General features: G+C 36.0%; 1 pseudogene; it reads left to right on the top strand.

Annotated features, from left to right (window-relative positions):
• Positions 1-201: 201 nt before the first annotated feature.
• LOC141499408 (RNA helicase aquarius pseudogene) lies at positions 202-2,022 on the top strand (annotated as a pseudogene).
• Positions 2,023-10,489: the final 8,467 nt, after the last annotated feature.

The following is a 10,489-nucleotide window of genomic DNA, read 5'->3' as shown; positions in this document are numbered from 1 at the left end:
GTCTAGTTGTGTGATCTTGGGCAAGTCACTTAATCCCATTGCCTTAAATAAAAATAATAAATTAAAAAAGTAAGACCCCACATAGTAAGACTTAATAAATGTTTATTGAATGAAAAGCAAAAGCAAGAATTCCTATTTTTTAAAAAAGAGTCATTGAAGTCATATGTAAAAAAGTGTTCGAGAGGTCAAGGTTTGTCTTGACTTCTGAAATTTAGCCAGTATCTGGAAAATTACCTGTGGACAAACTATTCCCCAGAGGTGTCCAGCAAGATCTATTTAATGTTGATCTGTTGTATGGTGAACAAGAAGTTCAGAGAAAATGTCCCTGTGTGGGAGATTTTTTAAGAAGTCAGACCACTTCTCTTTTTTAAGTCCATCTTGGAATCACTGTTTGTTGAAAATGAAAATGAATTTTTTCTGAAGAAACAGACAATCTTATTACTTTTCCTTGATCACAGCTTCAGTAGCTTGGAAGTAGATGTTATCTGAAGTCAAATACAACAGCTTATCTCTCCTCCAATGTGATTGGGTCTGCAACCTGCATATTTGGAAGTAGAATTGAAAAAGACACCCAAGCTTAGAAAATTGTGGAATATGATAAAAAGGAATGATGAAAAAAGGGATCCAAAGGCACAAGAATAGGCCTACAAGGAACAGAGATTCTTTCCAGAGCTTCTTCAGAGGTTCATATATGTGCTGAAATCAATTCCACTTTTTGAAACTTCCCGATGGACAAAATGCATTACTATGAACAATTTCTTGAGCTGGTGGTTGATCTAGAAGCCTTATTCCCTAAACAGCACTGGTTTAACACAGTATTAGATGACTCCCGTCTTGTGGTTCACTGTTAGTGTCCATATTTATTTGTAGAAAAGGTGATGGTTATCTTTTTTTCCAGCTTTTAGATGTGCTTAAATTCTAAACAGGCTTTGAAATTAATGACCAAACTGGGAATGCTTTGACAAATGAAATGACAGTAATTCACTATGATAGAATTACTTCTTTACAGAGAGCTGCTTTTGTACATTTTCCTGAATTGTATGATTTTGCTTTTTCATATGTGGCAGCAGTGGATACTCATAACCCTTTGTTAATGTTTTTTGGACCTCTTAGCTCAATCACACTGCCCCAGGTAGCATTATATCTCTGCTTATTGTCAGCCCTCCCAGAAAAGGAAGACACAACCTTTGACAAGGAATTTCTTCTGGAATTACTGGTATTCCATCATGAACATCTAATTTCTCAAATTCAACAGGTTAACCAGATGCCTTTGTATACAACTGAGAAAATCATTTGGGATGAAAATATTGTCCCAATTGAGTATTATTCTGGGGAAAGCTGGCTTGTTCTTCCTAAACTAAATTTGCGGTATTTTATTCTTCATGATTATTTTCTAAGAAACTTCAATTTGTTACAGTTAAGAGTCAATTTATAGGGGCGGCTAGGTGGTGTAGTGGATAAAGCACCGGCCCTGGAGTCAGGAGTACCTGGGTTCAAATCCGACCTCAGACACTTAATAATTAACTAGCTGTGTGGCCTTGGGCAAGCCACTTAACCCCATTTGCCTTGCAAAAACCTAAAAAAAGAGTCAATTTATGAAATAAGACAGGATATCAAGGATGGAATCAGCTAAATGAAGCTTTGGCAGTTGGAATATGGAAGTGTGGTGTTTGGTGGGTGGGCTGGAATGGCTCAACCCATTGTGGCTTTCTCTATAGTTGAAGCTGCCAAACCTAACATTGGTGAAAATTGGTCAGTTTAAATCCATGAAGATGTTATCATCAATTTGAATATCAGAGACCAATCAAAGAAGAATGGCAAGAACTATGCAAGCATGAAGTTTGATTTTTAATTATAGTCTGACCTATGAAAACTTATAGCATAAAATTTGACCAGAAGTGATCTTTTGTTGAGCAGACTGGTCTGGTCTATGTCAGAGACTGTGAAATCCAGGGCATGCTGGATTATAAAGGAAGTGTCATTGAAGATGAAGAACAAGACCAAACTTCAATCCTTTGTTAGATTTCATACTCAGAGAAAAAAGAAGTCTGATGAACCTGAGGAGGAAGATAAAAGAAAAAAGAACCAAGTTATTTGATCAAAGAAAATAGATGCCAAATCATGGGCTACCTGTATCCATCACCTTGAAGCACAACCAAATAGACCCAAGTTCTATGTACAGGTACTTCATTCTATAAATAAAATGAACTTACACCTTTTGAAGGTGGATCCTGGTATTAGACACAATATTCAAGATCAAGGAGGGTCTGCCAACTCTATTCAGGAACACAGGATCTATGTCTGATCCAAGCATGAAATCACAATCCCAATATTAGGGTTTTTTGGGATGAAGCAAAGTGAGCAGAATCAGTATGATCATTTATGTCAACAGGAACAGATTACAACAACTTTGATCTGCACTCGAGAATTTATCCCTTTAGAACTCAAGGTCTAGGCTAATGGATTTATTTATCTATTTTTGAGGTAATCCATTTGTCCAGGAAGAGTATGTTCTTAATGGACCTGATTTTAATCAGTCCTTTCAAAGTAGGAGAGGCAAACATGGAAGCAGAAAAGAAAAACTATATTCAGATAGCAATGAATAAAATATTCCTTTCAAATGTGGATGTCTTTAACTTAAAAAAATCCAGAATATTCTGCAAAGAATATGTGTGAGCCAAGATGACAGAGTATGGGGTAAATTGCCATTCTTTCCCATATTCACCCACAAATCAAAAAGAGAGAGAACCCCAACAAATCCTTGAATAGAAGAACCAGCAGAAAAATAGGATAAAATAATTTTTTTGCCCAAGAAACTTGGATGATTGGCAGGAAAAGTCTGTCTTATTTGGGTAAAAGGAGGAATGCAGTCCAGGACAGGAAGCCTCCTAGTAAGCTAGAAGCAAACCCTGTCTCAGCAAACCAGTGTGGTAATCCTGAGCCACAGTAAGGTGGAACAGTGAGGTAAATACCTACACCAGGAATCTCACATGCCTTAGCATAGCCAGAGCAGACCCCAGCTCTGAGAACCCCCACAGGCTTCAGAGAAGCCCTGGGGGAAATAGGCATGAGCCAATCCAGAAACATCCAACCATGCCAGAGGGTAATTTGGAACTTTCCCCCAAAAGCAATCAAACTGAATATGCTTTGATATAGCAAATATCTGTTTCCCAAAGGGATCATAAAAGAGGGAAAAGAACTTAAATTTATTTTAAAAAAATGATGGATTTTTTAAGTGTGACAAAATGGTGGAAATTAAGGGATGCTCATCAATTGGAGAATTCCTGAACAAACTGGCATCTGAATATAATAGAATACTACTGTGTAATAAGAAATTATGGACAATCAGATATCAGAAAAGATCTGTACAAACTGACAAAACTGAAATGAACAGAACTATAAAAACATTGTACAAAGTAACAACAACATTGTGTGATGATCAATTATAAATGATTTAGTTCTTCTCAGCAACTTTTTTTTGTTATTGTTGGACAATAGGGTTAAATGACTTGCCTAAGCCCATAGCTTTTAAGTAACAAGTGTCTGTTGCCAGATTTGAAATCAGGTCTTCCTGACTCTAGGACTGATACTTTGTCCACTGCCCTTCTTTTTAGCAACTTATATACATCTGATGTTTGTCCTGCATTTTCAAAGAAGACCATGGCATCAGTGAGGGGATGCCATGATAAGCACATGAATAGGATATGAGTGAGGGCAGCTGTGCTAAGTCACTGGCCTTACTTCCTCTTCCAGTATCATCTATTTCCAATGGACAGGTATGGATCTAGATGACTGAAGATGACCCTCGATATGAGGCAATCAGGGTTAAGTCACTTGCTCAAGGTCACACATCTGGTGTCAAGTGTCTGAATCCAGATTTAAACTCCTGGCTTTAAGACCAGTGCTCTATCCACTGGACCAGCTAACTGCCCTTATTATATCTAATATAAGTAAGAACGAAAATGCTATCCACATTCAGATAAAGAACTGAAGGACTCTAAATGAAGATTAAAGCATTCTTTTTTCACTTTTTTCTTTTGAGTGGTTTCTTTCACAACTGACTAATAGGGAAATATATTTCACATGATAGCATATATAAAACCTATATTAAATTGCCTAAAGTTTTAGGAAGAGAAGAGGAAAGAAAAGGAATTTAGAATTCAAAATCCTATAAAAATAGGTGCTAAAAATTTCCTTGACATTTAATTTGGGAAAAAATAAACTGCTATTTGAAAAGTAGAATGCTTTTTTTAAAGTTTCATGCTAGAATGAGATTGATCATGGTCATGACAACAGAACATAAATTCTATGAGCTATTATTTCACAAATATTTTGAACACAGTTCCCCAAAACAGACTGCATGTTCTGAAGCACAATCTCATCAAATACAAAGGTTCATCACCAGGAAACTGGCCACTTAGAGACAAACTCTTTTGATATTTCATTTCCTGGGTTGCCATAGCTAATGTTCTTCAGTCCTTTGAGGGAGAGTGGTAGAAAAAATACAATATCATTTGGAGGTTTACCCCTCATACCACTTAGTAAGTACATATAGGTCTCTATCTGGCAGTTGAGGAGTGTAGGATCTGCTCTAACACTAAGGAAATGCTTACGGGAAAGTCCAAAAGTAGTCAGAAGACTCAAACGTAGAATTTCTTTTTTATATATCCCATCACAGATAGTGGATTCTTCTGAAGGAGTCCAGTTCATTATCTTCCCATTCCCTTCTCAAGACCTGTCAGCCAGGTTAACTCAGTTGCAATCCTTATTAAAGATCATGAGAAGCTCTCTTTAGACTTAAGGTTACAATTTCAATGTCCATCTATTATGAGGAGCTTTCTTGATTCTTTAAACTTAAGTTCATCTTAGAATTCCTTTGAATAATCACCTCAAAGACCAAGAATTCTAGCCAAAATCCTGATGCAAATGATCAGGATTGCTATTATGAAAGAGGCTTTTTTTTCCCAAGGAACTGGTTACTGTCCAAAGGTGGAAACTTCTATTTTCTTTAAGAAAATATTTGCATATACAAATACTATTGCACCTCACTGTGACCTCTCCTTCTCTAGAAGCTTAAAAGATATAAGTGAGATGTGACACAAAGGCTTTATATAATGTCTGAAATCCAGCAATCGTGGATTCCACTAATTATTAGAGATTCTATTTAAACATCCATAACTTCTCTCCTGACCTCAAGTTTCACATATCCAATTGTCTTTCAAACATAAACTAGATGACTTGGATCTTTAGGCTCAACATTTTCAAAATTGGACTCATTCTTTTTCCCCCCTCCCCACTCTCCAATTTATCACTTACCTATACAAATCTCTACACTGATACTACCACTATTGTGATATAGGCAACCATCCCCCTCACACGCTATTGCAATATTCTGCTAGTTTATTTTCCTGACAAATAATTCCCCATTTTAGTTCATTATCTCATCAGCTAACAAAGTAATATTTCTAAAGTACAACTCTAGGTATGGATTCCTTACTCAGGAAACTCTACTATTATCTTCATGATCAAATACAAATCCTTTGATTGACATTCCAAGTTCTTTATAACCTGGCTCTCCTCAGGCCTTCTCAGTCTTATCTTCCACTTCCTGAATATTCTTAGATCCAATGTTCCTGATCTTCTTGCATTCTTCTAAGACACCCCATCTCCTGACCTGCTTAGACTTTGCTGGCTGTATTCATTAGACATTGCTATGTTCTGATTTCCCTAACTTCCAGTGGAATATTCTTAGATCCAATGTCCCTGATCTTCTTGCATTCTTCTAAGACACCCCATCTCCTGACCTGCTTAGTCTTTGCTGGCTGTATTCATTAGACATTGCTATGTTCTGATTTCCCTAACTTCCATTGAGTATCAATTTAAAGTCCATCTTCTACAGGAAGCCTTTCCCAACTTCTTCTAGCATTTTACCTATATTTCCTATTTATCCTGTATCTAAGTGTTTTTGTTCAGTAATTATTTGCATATTTTGTTCTCATTAGACTGGGTGATTCTTAAAGGCAGGGAGTATCTTTTGCCTTTCTTTATTTCACAGTGCTATAGCATAAAAGATGCTTAATTAATGTTAACTGGTTTATTGAAGTTGTGACAACTTCTGTTTATATGGCTATGAGGTGGCTAAAGTCCTCACAGAAAGATGTTTAGAGTTTGAATTAATATAGTACTGCCGTCAGTTCTGGTCTCTCTACTAAGAAATCTTAGTCTCAGGTTGGCATCCAGACTCCTGGACAATCTCTTACGAAAAAGAAAATTGGCTAAAATCATAAGGTGAAGCCTGTTATTGAACTCTAATCTTGGCCTTGGTAATGAAGGACTTCCAGACCCATTTGGTTTTCCTAAGTGAACCTAGACATGCTCAGCTCATATTCTCATCCACATAGACCCTTTCTACTATTGGGAGGAAGGGCTTAGTTTTATCTGAGGAACATTAGGAGTTATGTATCCACAACTATATAGATATGAGTTGGTGGTTCTGTTCTTTTTGAGAAGTATATAGTAAAGGAGAACAAGAAGCCCAAGATTCTTGGAGATATATACATAATTACTGGAAAAATAATATGTTAGAGACTGACCCTAGATAACTTATGTTCATATCTATTCATTTATCCTGTAAGTTTGCCTTTAGTGCTTCATGAGGACAGAAAGTCTAACACTACTTCTTATTGAATATTGCAATATATGTAGGAACCTAATCCAGACTTTTCATCTTGTGCCTTTAGATTTATCCTTACTTTTTATTCATACCCTGAGATAGATAATACTCCTTTCCCTTGCAGGTCTCACTAAAGTACCTAGGAAATATAGAGCTGACAAGACAGATATCATCCTTTTATGCTCCTGGAGGAGAAGCAGATGAATTAGATGAATTTACATCTAATGACCATTCCATACATCTGGCAGTGTGAGGAATAAATACAACTAGAAAGAACCTAAAAAGTGGTGATAGACCTAAAGAGATAATATAAAAAATGGGAAAAGATCCACATGTACAAAAATATTTATAACAGTTTTCTTTGTGGTGGCAGAAAACTGAAAATTGAGAGGATGCCCATTGGTGAATGACTGAACGAATTGTGGATTATGAATGTACATTCATTATTGTCTTGTAAGAAATCTTGAATGGATATATTTCAGAAAAGCCTGTAAAGACTTACATGAACTGATGTCCAATGTAGTGAGCAGAACTATTGTGCATATTAATAACAACGCTGTGATGAGCAAATATGATGAACTTGTTTCTCTTCAGCAGTACAACAAGACAATTCTAAAGAACTTGTGCTAGAAAATACAATTCACATCCAGAGAAAGTGTTTGAGTGCAGATCAAAGTATATTTTCCATTTAAAAATGTGTTTTATACTTTGTGTTTTTTGCCCTCTCATAGTTTTTTAAATTTTCTTTTGTTCTGAGTCTTCTTTCATAACACGACTAATATGGAAATATATTTAATATAGTTATACATGTATAACCTATGTTAGATAACTCATTGTTGAGGGGAGGGAAGGAGGTAGAAAATGATGGAAATCAAAATCTTAAAAAAATGAATGCTGAAAACTCTCTGAATGCTGTTGGAATAATAAGTAAATTTAAATTTAAAAATTAACTATAGACCAGCACTAGGATTAATCTCTGGACTTGAAATGGCACCTCCAGGAAATAAATTTCTTAGCAACTGGAGAAGCTTTGGAATAGACACTGGAAAAGTTCACGTAATTAGCAAGTTGCCTTGAGAATGGCATTTGGATTTATGAACCCTGGTAAAATGAGAAATATAGAATACTCGGCCAGGGACAGAATATGAAAAGGACTGATAAGTTTGTTTAAAACCTTATAAATCTGATCAATACTCTATAAATAAAGAAGGGAGGGGCAAATAGTTATAGTAAAAAATGATTCTACATATGGAGCAGCAAATCCAACATGGAATATTACAAAAGAATGAGGGGTACAGTAACCTAAGATATATGATTTAGTGAAACAAACAATCACCCAGTTGCTTTCAAAGTCTATATATCAACTGATAGGGTATGGGTGCCAAACAAAGTCAGTTGATATACTGATATTTAAGATTTAAAGTTAATTAGACAAATTCTGACTCAAGAAGGATCACTGAGACTAGATAGGCTAGGTGCTTATGTCCACCTACCAATTCAGATTTTAGCAAGTATTCATAGAAATCTATACTTCTAAGACCTCATCAGATAAATGGGGGTTGGAAATCCAGGGGTATAACTTTCAAAAAAGGAAAGAAAAGTAAATTGAACTACAATTGAGAGAACAGAGGCAATTATTAGGATTTTTACAAAAGGTTTCAGTTAAAATAGATTCATTTTTTTTAGGTTTTATTTTTGCAAGGCAAATGGGGTTAAGTGGCTTGCCCAAGCTCACACAGCTAGGTAATTATTAAATGTCTGAGGCTGGATTTGAACCCAGGTACTCCTGACTCCAAGCCTGGTGCTTTATCCACTACACCACCTAGCCTCCCCAAAAATAGATTCATTTAATATGAAAAGTTAAAGTTTTATACAGGATGAGAAAATATTTTGAGGCATGGCCACATAATATTTCAGGAGAAAAAAATTGGTTGTTTTAGTGGACCATAAAGTCAAAGGAATTAAGTTTTTTAATAGTTACTTTTATGCTGATACATTAGTAAAGAAATAGTTTTTGGAATGAGGGAGATAATGGTACCACCTGTTTTAGACCTGGGCAAAGATTAATAAGAAAATGGTATTCATGTCTAGGTTAGATGGTATTCATGTCTAGGTTAGATTTTTAGGATGCAGATAAGCTATAGATATTTCAGAGGGGAAGTAACAACACAGTAAGAGAACTAAAGGTCAACGACCATGTGAAGAAAATCATGAATAATAGAACTCACATTAACCATATGGACTATGTGAGTTAACTTTTTTCTGCTTGGATCTAGAAGGCAGCAAAGGAACAATAAAAATCAATCAGATTTGGGCTTGTAAGAAAAACTTCACTCCAAAAAAAATCACTGTCCAAATTTGACAGATAGCCTTTTTCCCCACTTGGATGGTATATGAAGAACCTCAGAGGGAAGATAACATCTTGGGCATATTAGGAGAATTTTGGTCAGACATAGCTTTGCCCAAGTGATGCTACAACTCTTCTACTGCTTGAAATTTTCGCTCATTCAAAAAACTCAGTAATTCTCAGGTTAGGCTGGTTTTGGAGAGAAATAATGTCATTATAGGTAACTAAGAGCTCATGTTTGCACCAAGTAGGGGCTGGTGGTCACCACTGCCTCTTACAAATCTTAATTCTTCTCTCTCAGAGGATAATATCTCTGAAGAAACTTGAAAATAAAGGTGCAGTTTGCTATCCAGAGGTAATTTAGTGTTCTTGAGAAAAAGAGGAGTAATTGCCAAAGTGTCCTTTTTCTCATTAGCTTAAAAACCTCTGAAGCTTGTCTAATTGAAAATCTTATTATACAAAGACTGAAGACTTCAACATACCAAAATAACTTAAAGTTTATCAACTCAAGTTTGTTTTTTATTAAAGATTTTATTTGAGTTTTACAATTTTTCTCCCAATCTTACTCCCCTCCCCGGCATGGAAAGCAATCTGTCAGTCTTTACTTTGTTTCCATGTTGTACATTGACCCAAATTGAGTGGGATGAGAGAGAAAAATCACATCCTTAAGGAAGAAACAAAAAGTATAAGAGATAAAAAGATCAGACAATTAGATATCTGTTTTTTGTTCTAAATTAAAGGGAATAGTCCTTGAACTTTGTTCAAACTCCACAGCTCTTTATCTGGATACAGATGGTATTCTCCATTGCAGACAGCCCCAAATTGTCCCTGGTTGTTGCACTGATGGAACGAGCAAGTCCATCAAGGTTGAACATCACCCCCATGTTGCTGTTAGGGTGTACAGTGTTTTTCTGGTTCTGCTCATCTCACTCAGCATCAGTTCATGGAAATCCCTCCAGGCTTTCTGAATTCCCATCCCTCCTTGTTTCTAATAGAATAATAGTGTTCCATGACATACATATACCACAGTTTGCTAAGCCATTCCCAATTGAAGGACATTTACTTGATTTCCAATTCTTTGCCACCACAAACAGGGCTGCTATGAATATTTTTGTACAAGTGATGTTTTTAACCCTCTTTTCATAATCTCTTCAGGGTATAGACCTAGTAGTGGTATTGTTGGATCAAAGGGTATGCTCATTTTTGTTGCCCTTTGGGCATAGTTCTAAATTTCTCTCCAGAAAGGTTGGATGAGTTCACAATTCCACCAGCAGTGTAATAGTGTCCCAGATTTTCCACAACCCTTCCAACAATGATCATTATCCTTTCTGATCATATTGGCCAGCCTGAGAGGTGTGAGGTAGCACCTCAGAGAAACTGTAATTTTCATTTCCCTAATAATTAATGATTTAGAGCAATTTTTCATATGGCTATGGCTTGCTTTGATCTCACCTGTAATTTGCCTTTGC

The sequence above is a fragment of the Macrotis lagotis genome, chromosome X, assembly GCF_037893015.1.
Source record: "Macrotis lagotis isolate mMagLag1 chromosome X, bilby.v1.9.chrom.fasta, whole genome shotgun sequence".
Lineage (NCBI taxonomy): Eukaryota > Metazoa > Chordata > Mammalia > Peramelemorphia > Peramelidae > Macrotis > Macrotis lagotis.
The sequence above is the reverse complement of the archived record's forward strand: the minus strand, read 5'-3'. Positions and strand labels throughout refer to the sequence as shown.